Source organism: Drosophila guanche, unplaced genomic scaffold, assembly GCF_900245975.1.
Source record: "Drosophila guanche unplaced genomic scaffold, DGUA_6, whole genome shotgun sequence".
Classification (NCBI taxonomy): domain Eukaryota; kingdom Metazoa; phylum Arthropoda; class Insecta; order Diptera; family Drosophilidae; genus Drosophila; species Drosophila guanche.
This window is the reverse complement of record NW_022995787.1, coordinates 64,034-76,244: the sequence shown is the minus strand read 5'-3', so window position 1 is coordinate 76,244 and position 12,211 is coordinate 64,034.

Sequence of the window (12,211 nt, the reverse complement as noted above, 5' to 3'; positions counted from 1 at the left end):
TAGCGCCTGGGTAAACTTCGCCTACTTGCGCTACCGCTGCTTTATACAGCTGAACGGAGCGCTCATCTTCACAGGCTATAATTTTCGTGTTGCCCTGGAACCATCCCATGTCTTTGCAGACTGGAAGTGGGCCGGGGTATTTGTCCAGGAGCTCGAAACAGCGGTCGGCCAGTGCCGCTTCCACGCACTTCCACAGGTTCCTCAGGATTCTTCCGTCCCCGCTGCCTTTGTAGACGACGCCTATTAGCGTCCTCTCTTTGCCAATCTGCGCAAAGGACACATTTGGCAATATCCTGGATCGCTTTACAGCTGGTCCAAACGTCTCTTGCGGGCGCTGCCTTTTTGGTTGCTGCGGCGGTCTATGCGGTTCCAGAGTAAAGTTCGGAAGCACTTCCGAGGCCCACTTTACTTTCTTCAGGCAGTCCTCTGAGGGGTTGGCTTCTGTGCCCGCGTACTGCCGACGGAGTATGTGCCCTGCACTCCTCTTTTTGGCATACGTGAAGCGTTTGGCTTCTGCGCTGGTCAATGACCCAACTTCCCCCTCTACTTTGCCAGAAGGTCGGGCAGCCGCAATGTTACTTAGCTGCCTTTCAAAGGCGTCGGTATTGGGGGGTGCTGTGCCACCCACCCCAGGATTGGAGTGGGGCCCCGACGGGCTCGCACCCTCGCTTTCAACCGAGCAGGTATTTCCTGCTATCGAGCGGGTTAGGCCAGGCCTTTGGGCCGCTGCCTTTCCCTGCTTGGGATTGCTCCCTTCAGACGTTTGGGGAGTGTCTGTCTCATTTGTTTTTTTTTGGTTTTTTATCTTTATTATTATTATTATTTTTATACATTCTGATCCCATGAGATGCATAGAAGGGGAACGGTCAGCCCAGGCAGAGATCCACGTTGCCCGGGTAAGGCATCATTAGAACGGGGGGCTGCCATTTCCCTGAGCTCTCCGTTCACGGCTGGGCTAGCTTTTATACCGGCCCCCAACCAGGCTGACTCTCGGCACGGGTCGAATGACACCTTAGTCCGGCCCGGTCTGAGGTGGGTGGGTGAGGATGAGGATAGGTGTTGTGTGGGGAAGGGAAAGTGTGTGAGCTACTTAAACGAGGCGGCACCACAAGCGCATCGTCAGTGTTGCTACTTCGCGAACACTCGCTGGCTGTCCGGGGCTGTTTATTTCCGCTTAATCTCAGCTGACCTACCTAAACAAGGTAGGCCGTTCGCTATCCGCAAATGCGACCTTTCCGGTGGCTTCAGCTAGGCCCCTTGAGCCACCTCACGCTCGTTGGAATATCGGTTTCGAATTGTAAGTAAAGACTAAAATAAAAAATATGAATTATAAACTGAAATGCAGCGATTGGACCCCAAGCTCGAGCATCGCTGCCCGCGCAGGGTTCTCCGATTCCGCAGCGAAAGCGGCCCGTGCAGAGGCTTCCGGCGGATATGTCCGCGACCGTGTCTAAAAAAGTAAGAATTCCGCTGATACTTTGCCGCTGGAAGGGAGTGTTAACTTATACATACATATATTCTTCATATTTCCATGTAATATCCTACTGTTACGAAACGAGGAACGTGTCCCTCACAGGCTGTAGGGGGTTAAAGTCTATTGCTCGGATATCCCAACACGGCGATGAGGCATGAGATCAGAGCATGAGATCAGGGTCCCGTTACGAAGAAGGGAGAAAGCATAAGAATAGCAAATGGAAAATCACTGGGAGAACCGTTAGCCGGCGCCTATATAAGTCGGCTGGCGTCCAAGGCACGGGATCTTCGCGCGCGAGCAGCCCAAGAGCTAAGTCGAGTGTTTTCGAGTGAGAGTGAGTCTGTGTGAAAAAGTTCTTGAAGTATGTAAGTATTAATATGCCGACTGAAACAGAGATGTGCCGTCGGTGTAAAGAGGGGACTCGGTCAGCATTTCCGTGCAGGCGTGCAGACGGTATGGGAGCGGGGAGCATTGGTCAAGAGAGTGCCAAGCCCGGCCCCTCATATATTGCTGGAGGTGCGGGAAGATCGGGATCTCGACGTGGGAATGCTACCGAAAGTCGGGAATCGCCCCGCAACCCAAGCCGCGGAGGGCCGTGCCAGGGTCGCAAGAGTCAGGCCCCACAACCAAGTCGGACGACTGAGGAGCGAAGAGGCCCAGCTGTCAGCCGCCGTGGCCATTAGAGGAACGGAATGGCGGGCAACCGTGGACACAGGAGCCACCAGAAGCTTCATCAGCTGTGGGTTTGCCGAGAAAGTAAAAAGAGAGGTGGCAACGTGGACGCGAGTACGTCTGGGATGTGGCCACATCCAGGAGGTGACACGTCAACTCGAGGTGAAGGTGGCCGAGGAAGTCCCGTTTTAAAAGCAGCCTGGACCTGAAGGACGGACTTTGAAGATTCCGCTGGAAGAGCGAAGCCGGCCGGTCACCGCATTTACGGTGCCCAGCAAGGGGCTGTACCAGTGGAAGGTGATGCTGCTCGGATTGCACTCGGCGTCGGTCACGTTTCAGCGGGCTTTGGATCAGGTGATCGGGCCCGAGATGATGCTGCACGGTTTCACGTACCAAGATGATATTTTCGTCATCGGACGAACGGAAAAGGAGCACAGGGAAAACCTTTAGGAGGTGTTCCGAAGACTGCGTGAGGCCAATTTAAAGCCAATTCTCCAGAAAGGAGCTGCGATACTTAGGCCACAAGGTGACGGCAGAAGGAATCTGTACCGACCCAGAGAAAGTGGCTGCAATAGCCGAGCTAAAACCCCCAATGTGATGGAATTGCGACAGTATTTTTGGGTGGCTTCTTGGTATTGACGCTTCGTTCCGAACTTTGCGACGTTGGTAAAGCCACTGACCACTTTACTGAAGAAGAAGACAAAGTGCGAGTGGAATGAAAAAGGGCAAACTGTGATCGAAGCAGTGAGAACTTGGCGTGACCAGACTTTACGAAAAAGTTCGAAACGGAAAGGGGGGAACTTGTGATATCGTATTCCAGTAAATCGCTGGATGGGGAGGAAAGGAACTATTCGGCTACCGAAAAGGAATGCCTTGGCATTGTCTGGGCCGTGAGAAAACTCAGGCCATACCTGGAAGGGTGCTGCTTCAAGGTTATCACGGACCACAAGACCTTGAGTTGTTAAATAGCATCGAAAGCCCAACGGGAAGAGTCGCGATATATCGGGGCGATATTCCCAGATTACGTAGAATAAGTTGCGGAGTTTACCGGAATATTCCCCACCGAGCCGGAGAAGAGGACGTATTGGCATGGAAGCTATGTGTACCCAAGAATCGATGGGATCATGTGTTAAGGGAGAATCATGATTCCCCAGGGGCTGGACATGCTTGCAGTCGGAAAACAATGACATGAATTGCCGCCCCGTACTACTGGCCAGGGATGCACCGGGACGTAAGGGCATACGTGAGGAGGTGCGAAACTTGCATGCGCTTCAAGCCAAGCCAGAATTGAGCAGCTGGGAAAATGCTGACCCAGGTCCCAGAAGAACCAAGGGCAACGGTGTGTGCGGACTTAGTGGGACCTTCATGGAAACTGTTGGTCTGCTGTTGGTGTTGGTGGACCGTTTCTCCAAATGGACCGAATTGGTACCGTTGAGAAAGGCCACTGCGAAAGCGTTGGTGAAGGCAGTCCGCGAAAGGATATTGGACTGATTTTGAGTGCTCAAGGTGATGATCACCGATAACGGGTTTTTAAGGAGATCACCGCGCCATACACACCCCAGGATAACCCGACAGAACACACCAATCGAACGGTGAAGACGATGCTCGAACACTTCACAGAAGGTTATCAGCTATACTGGGATGAGAAGTGGCCAGAGCTTATGCTAGCTGTGAATACAGGCGTAGCAGAGTGAAACGAGTCCCGACTGCCAAAGGCGCTGTATGACGATGGAGTCCTAGGAACAGGAAAAGAGAAGCGAACGCCAGAGGAGAATGCATCCAAACTTAAGGAAATATTCCCAGGCCCAGGATCAGGCAAGGCACTAACCTAAAGAGACGAGAGTAGAAGCCCCTGATAGGAGAGGTCGTATGGGCGCGACAGCATAATATGTCAAATGCGAGGTTTTCCGGGCTGTATCGCGTTATCGATTTTATGTCGCCGGAGATTTGCCAGCTGAGACTTGGCAGACTAGAAGGAGGGGGTCAGACTGGATAATTTGTATTCATTTGCAGAGGCTACCGCCAAACCCTCCAGAACTTCGGTTTATGATTGTTTATTCTTCCTCACTCTGCCCCGTTCAGTGTGGTGCTATAAGGAAATTTATGTAGGTGTAGATAACAGAAGTAACGAGAAGGGATGTGTCACAACTTTTATACCCGGTACTCAGTACATACACCCGGTACATCTCTACCTTAGTGGTTTTTTGTTAAATTTTACATTTTTTCTTCATCTGTCATCTACATCTACAACACTTCTCACACCAACACGCTCCGTTAGATCGCCCCCCTTCCCTAGACCCACACACTGCAGACTCGAGGCAGAGGCAGAGGCAGCGCCCATACACAAAAAAAAAAAATAATAAAAGCTGGGGGACGGGGTGGGTTAAAAGTCGGCAGAGGCAAAGGCAGAGGGACGGCAGAGGCAGGGGCCGAGGGAATCAGAAGCAGAGTGTGAATAAGAGAATGTGAAAAAAAAAACAAATCTAAGCTGCGGGACGGGGTGGGTTTAGCCACTGCCAATTAATTTCTTCATGTTGGCTATAATAATGATCCAATCGGATCCGAATTTGGTGATCTGATAGATATGTCCCACAAAAGATTCCCCACGGAATGGCGTTTTTAGTTTTTTTTTTTAATCTTTAAAATTGTAGATTTGTGAGGATCGTGGCTAATTTTTTAAATACACTTGTAACAGTGTGAGCATACAAAATTTGGTGACTCTAGCTTTTATGGTCTCTGAGATCCAGGCGCTCAACAAGACGGACGGACGGACGGACAGATGAACGGACAGACAGACATGGCTCGATCGACTCGGCTATTGATGCTGATCAAGAATATATATATACTTTATTGGGTCGGAAACGTTTCCTTCTGTGTGGTACTCTTTAGTGGTAGTCTTTTACTCTTCGAGTTCCGGGTAAAAAAATGCTATTCCCTAGGGAATGACCATATCTATCAGATCATCGAATTGAGACCAGATCATTATAGCCAGAATCAAGAATTTAAATTGCAGTGGCTAAACCCACCCCGTCCAGCAGCTTTTTATTTTTTGTACATTCTCTCATTCCACACTCTGCTTCGAACAGTATGCGGCTCTAGAGGAGGGAGGCGAGCTAAAAGAGCCTGTTGGGCTGAGAAGTGATGTAGATGTGGATGACAGATGAGGAACAAATTTGAAATTTAAAAATAAAAACACTTAGGTACAGATGTGACGCGAAAGAAACGTCTCACACGTCCCTACTCGTTGACTATAATTTGTGTCAAAAACGACTCTCTAGAAATATAAGAAACGTCTCACAAAAGATATTACAAAAGACTCGCAAACGAGATCAAAAACGACTCTCCAGAAATATCAAAATCGTCCCACAAAAGATATACAACTAGTTCACGAATATGATACTTTTGTGAGCTATCATAAATAATTGAATCAGTGCCACAAACTGAACGACACAAGTATAATATGCGAGTACGAATGGTAGCGTTTTATCGGGTTAACTATCACATTTGAAACGTATGCGATATCATTTGCGAGCGTTTGGATTGCTGGGTAGATATATATGTATATTTATATCAATGTACATACATACATATAAACTGACTGAGTAGCAGGTATACAAGTAGTGTAGCGTCCGATGCGTAACACGTTTCTCTTCGTATTTTTTAAAAGCACGATATTTGTGGTTGATTTGTTGGCCACGGTGATTAAAGTCTCTGTTTGAGAAGCTATTATATGGGCATGTAACTATAGGACAGTGTTAGGCATACGCACAGACAAAAGAAATGATAACGAAAGTCAACGAACAGTCAAGGGGCTAGGAGGACCTTTTACAGAAAAAAACATAAAACCAAAAAACCAAAAGAGATAAACGATCGCAAAATAAAATAGTGCCGCAGATTCATGTAAAGGGACGGGACGAAACACTTGCTTGAGGGATGTTTGAATCGTTGCAGGGAACCAATCACATAAGCAGAGAGAGGGATAGTTGTTTGATGGTTGGACAGTGGTACTCGAGTCAATTCTCACAAGGGGGCGGATAAAATCGGAGAAAATGGTTTATGAACTAGATATTCGAGGAAATTCTCACTACTTAGCTCTAGTGTTGCCTGCTATGGGATATTCTGCTTAGCAAGGATCCTTTACAGGTGTGTGTATAGGATATTATCTAGGTGCTCATTTAAGCAAAAATGTTTTTAGTGTCCACCATTAACATTCCTATTAAGAAATAAATTTTTATAGGATCTGTTACTTACATGATCATGCTAAAACACATACTTTTAGGATATTTATTAACATTACATTGTGAATGCTTTCAGGATTTAATATTTAGCCAAGCATATGGAAATATTATGTAAAATCATGGTTTTTAGATGCCTACATGGAGGATTGCATGGTAAGAGCTCAAATCAAGAATGGAGTCATAAAGGATGAAAAGACAAAAATTAATCAATTCGACTTATACTACACTCCTATATCAAATGCTAATTTGTGGTGAGTCTAAACCAATGCCCTATATCCTTACTACTTTTGTGGCGCCCCCTAGCGGACAAGATGTGAACTAACTTTGTCCAAAATTCCATGATTAATAATCCTGGACAGCAACCATCAAACATCTATCCCTCTCTCTGCTTATGTGATTCCCTGCAACGATTCAAACATCCCTCAATCAAGTGTATCGTCCCGTCCCTTTCAAATGAATCTGCGGCACTAAACGATTCAAACATGCCTCAAGCAAGTGTTTCGTCCCGTCCCTTTCAAATGAATCTGCGGCACTATTTTATTTAAATTTATTTATTTAAATTTATTTATTTAAATATTTTATTTATTTCTTTTGGTTTTATGGTTTTTTGGTTTTATTGTTTTTTGGGTTTATGGTTTTTTCTGTAAAAGGTCCTCCTAGCCCATTGACTGTTCGTTTACTTTCGTTATCATTTCTTTTGTCTGTGCGTATGCCTAACACTGTCCTATAGTTCCATGCCCATATAATAGCTACTCACAGCTACAAGACTTCTCATAAACTAGTGGATTCTAAACCAAGATGGATGACCTCGAAATTATTTTTATAAGCTCGCAACCTGAGACAACTATAGATCTGGACACCCAGCCCGACTCCGTGGACCTTTCGCTAAGAATATATAATGCAATGGAACGTCTTAAGTGATATTGTATGGGANAAAATTCTGTTCAAAAATATATTTCAAAACAGTAATAAGCTTGAGCTGTTCGGAAAAGTTAATGGAGATATATTTAATCAACCAAAATTACTCATAAATAATGTTGATTTGAGGATAACTTTTAACATTGAAAAAACAGCGTTTTATTTGATGGAAAAGCAAATCAAGTGTTTCGTTCCGTCCCTTTCAAATGAATCTGCGGCACTAAACGATTCAAACATGCCTCAAGCAAGTGTTTCGTCCCGTCCCTTTCAAATGAATCTGCGGCACTATTTTATTTAAATTTATTTATTTAAATTTATTTATTTAAATATTTTATTTATTTCTTTTGGTTTTATGGTTTTTTGGTTTTATTGTTTTTTGGTTTTATGGTTTTTTCTGTAAAAGGTCCTCCTAGCCCATTGACTGTTCGTTTACTTTCGTTATCATTTCTTTTGTCTGTGCGTATGCCTAACACTGTCCTATAGTTCCATGCCCATATAATAGCTACTCACAGCTACAAGACTTCTCATAAACTAGTGGATTCTAAACCAAGATGGATGACCTCGAAATTATTTTTATAAGCTCGCAACCTGAGACAACTATAGATCTGGACACCCAGCCCGACTCCGTGGACCTTTCGCTAAGAATATATAATGCAATGGAACGTCTTAAGTGATATTGTATGGGATGATAGTCTAGATGACCTAATGACTGCTGCTCCGATTGACGAAATTCAAACATTCAACTTCCCGGATGATGACAGTATATTCGATTTTGTCGATGATAATGCCGAAGGGGACAGAAAACGATTCGAGGAACTTCTTCGCGACGAAGATAATGCCGAATTAATAGCTGCGCTAGAAAGAGCCGAGACGTAATTTTAATAATATTCTTATTTATGTTTAATACAATTAATTTATGTATTTTTCTACAAATAATATATATATTAATATATATATATATAAATAAAATATAAATTTAAAACAATATTTATTTTCAATGGGTAGTTTTTTTTTACTTTGATTGGTGAAATTTCACTCCACCAAGAGACTCATAGGATTCGTTTCCAACATGGTTTTTTTCTAAAGGGAGGATTACACAAAAAGAATAAGTAGATTTTAGGTAGAATGACGGTACTATTGAATCTATTGGTTAAATTTCACATCATATTAAAACATCATGAAAAGTCAAGTGAAATGTACACATTTATTTTTTTTTTTAATATTTAATTTATTGTGTAATTGCTTAAAATATTCGTTATGCTTTAATAAATCATGCATATTGAGGTCAAATCTCAGCCAAAACTTTATAGCACCGGGACATAAGTAACATTGGTAAAATTATGATTTTGATTTTTGATAACTGAAGTTATGAAATTTTAATACGTGATGTTTCAGTCCATTGCGGGACCTAAAACTTATTTTCATATAACACAACTCGCAATGAAATTCAGTCATTTCGAATAAAGACAAAAAATATAATATTTGAAATCCTTTTCTCACATCTGGCTTTTACATGATTACAACTATATACCTAACGCAACAACCAATCAGCATAGATCTCATTTTAGAAGAAAGATCATGTAATCATGATTAAATAATTTAGTTTAAAACATTGTGTAGTTTGAATAGTTGTATTTTTATAATGGTATGTAAGCATTTGTATTTTTGATATATAAAAGGATAAACAAAACTTCATCAAACATGTACATGCACAGGCGTTCCTAGAAACACTTAACGAGATAAAACCGGCGATTGCATACACCAAGGTTGAAGATCAATGTATAGCATTTGCGTACAAGATCAATGGATGTAAACTTAAAAAACATAATTTGGAACAAAGTCCTTTATTTAAGTGATGATGACAATGAGCCGCTTTGGATATTTTTACCTAAAAGTTATGTAACCAAATTTTCCACAAAAGCACCCTTTAAGATGTTAAAGGAGCATGGAATTTCACATCTTATATATAAAGGAAAAGCGATGACTAGATATAGCACTCCCCATTTCCAATTTGTATGTAAAGAATAAATAAAGAATTCAAGGGATTGCCTCTCTTATACATAATTGAAAGGGGACAACTAGATATTCATGTAAATAAAAAATAAGAAAACAGGTTAAAACTTAAATACATTTGAGAGTTAGAAAGAGTTAAATGGTATAGCCCGGCTTATTTTCAATACTTATGAAAAGAAAAATCCTAATGATGAAGAAGTAAATTCATTGATATAAAAGAACCACGCTCCTTGAGCGATCATCAGTATCAGTTACAAGAAGCCAGATACATCATGCACGTCCATCAAATAAAACTTTTTCTTATTAAATTCGAAGAGATGATTTTCGATGAGCATTTGAAAATCCTGGAAAACCTCATGGTTATTTTGGAGGATCTGGAGGAAAATGAGCTCCAATACTCCAAGTTCGTGTTTCACTATAAGCTGTGCCCCTGGAGCGACGACGATGCTACCGATGTACCTGACATATGTCTTTGTCATACGTTACCGGCAAAGAAAGCCCAAGCTATAGTACTCATGCTTAAATATTATAGATTAAATAAAAGAATGAATCCCATTCCAAAAAATAAAATATTTACTTGAAAATATAAATGCGTTGTTTTTTATTTTTACTTTTAAACTAATTTTTTAAACATTTTCATTATTAGCTTATCATTATAAATAAAACCTTTTTTCTTAAATTGTTTTAAAAAAAAATTTAATGTTTTCTTTTTGCTTTTAAAAATTCCATATAGGATACAGTAATGACCACATGTACTTGAAAAATATCCTTGAAGTAGTTGTTTATTGAATGTAAACTTTAATAGACGCTTTGAAGAATCTGTGTTAGCTATTATTAAAGCAGGATATTTAGAAATTACTTTTGGGAGCCTATCAGAGGCATAAACTCCTTTAAAAATTGTTTTTGTTTTTGAATGCTTGGAAATCAAATTATCGATTTGCAATGTATTCATTTTTACAGAAGAACACATATGTGTCGATGTTTATCAATATCAATCATTGAGTCATATTCACACTACACCAGACAAGTAACTGCTTCTGTAAGAGGCTCAGAAAAACGTCCTTCAATTCGGATGGATCCTTGAGAAATCAAATTTGAGCATACAGTTGAATTATGATGATCTGCAGTTAAGTCAAATGCTAATATAAAACTGTTTTTATCAAACATTTCCTTTATGATTTGCAAGCCTCGATCATAATGTCTTATGCCACTTGATCTGAATAACATATTATATCCTCTAGAGCTTTGAGCATTTTCAGAATTCGAGAAATCAAATTCAAGTGCCTGCGATGGTACTTGCACTCCATTTACCATTAGATTAAAGCGTTGAATTTTTAAATAATCAAAGTGGAAGGGATTTAATGTCGGATTTCCTGAATATGATTTGTGTTTAACCATGCAAAAAGCTAAGAAATTAGGAAACTGTCCAATAACTGCGTTGTCAATTGATAGCGTATTATTTCCTGGATATATTGTTAATGATTTTACCTGAACTTTGCTGTATGGATAAATGGCATTTTTAGTTTGTAAAACATGATGATGGGCCAATAAAATGCTTGGATTAATAGTTATGTGATTCATGAAAAGTTGTGCTTCTAATATCTTAAGACTTGACTCAGTATCAGTTTCCATCAAAGAAAATGCTGTTTTTTCAATGTTAAAAGTTATCATCAAATCAACATTATTCATGAGTAATTTTGGTTGATTTTTTCCGAACAGCTCAACCTTATTACTGTTTTGAAATATATTTTTGAGCAGAATGTTCACATCGGTGTTAACATATCGACCAGATATTAGTTTTCCATAATTATGATAATACCCTTGAGTTGCTAAGTGACTTTCACTAGCATCACTACCATGGTTTTAAATCGTTTGCAAATATGATCTATAATGATAGTTATATCGCTCTGAGAAGCCAATATATTATTTAAATAGACTGATGAACTTCTAGAATGCAAAATATTATTAACTACTCCAACATTGTTTCCTTCAATGACACCATTATCATTTTTTCTTAGCTGTACAACAAGTCTTAAGTAAACACTTGACAGGTCTCGATATGTTCCACCATTTCGTAAGCACACGAACTCAATTGAAGAAGCACTGTCCAACGATGCTATGGGGTTGTATGAAACTTCTTCAGTTCTCAGAATACAGCTTTGTGTGGGATGTGGTTCAAACAGATCCAATTTGCTTTCCATACATTCTATATGGGTGGTCATTTTGTTTTCGAAAAAATATCTTTTATATTTAATTTCTTGGATGATTTTTTCTTTATTGGTCTCGACTGCGTATGTTTGCGTCCTTGTTTAGATGATAAATGAGCTCATTTTCTCCTAGACCTTCTCTTTTTATTCTTTTTACCTTCTCCATTTTGGAATCGTGTAAATTTATTTATTGCTTTATTTTAATAGCGTTTTTCCCCGAAAGGAAGAGTGGTTTTATATAATTAAAAAGCCCACTAAAAAAATTTCCAATTCCTCTACCTTTTTGGAAAACTCTGGGTGTCACATATAGACTTCCTAGATGATTTAACCCACCACCAAATTGATTTAAATAAAATTGTTGATAAGATCTTGTTATGATGACTTTTTCTACTCTGAACTAATTTAGATTTGTACAGTTTTATTTATAGCATTTCGATTCGTTTTCTAAAGTGTAGAGTAATAAATATTGGAACTGTTGAAGATTCAAATGGTACTTTATATCCTTTGGAATCAGTAATTAATATTGAAATTTCCTTTGGTGACCATATTTCAATAGGAAAATATTCAATATTTTGTAATTGTATGAGTGCTCTTTTCCATTGAAATATAATACTCGAAGACATCGGGGTCTCTTGTTTCCAACACATCTTGGTTTAATAATGTCAGTGTAAACAAAAATCAATCCCTTT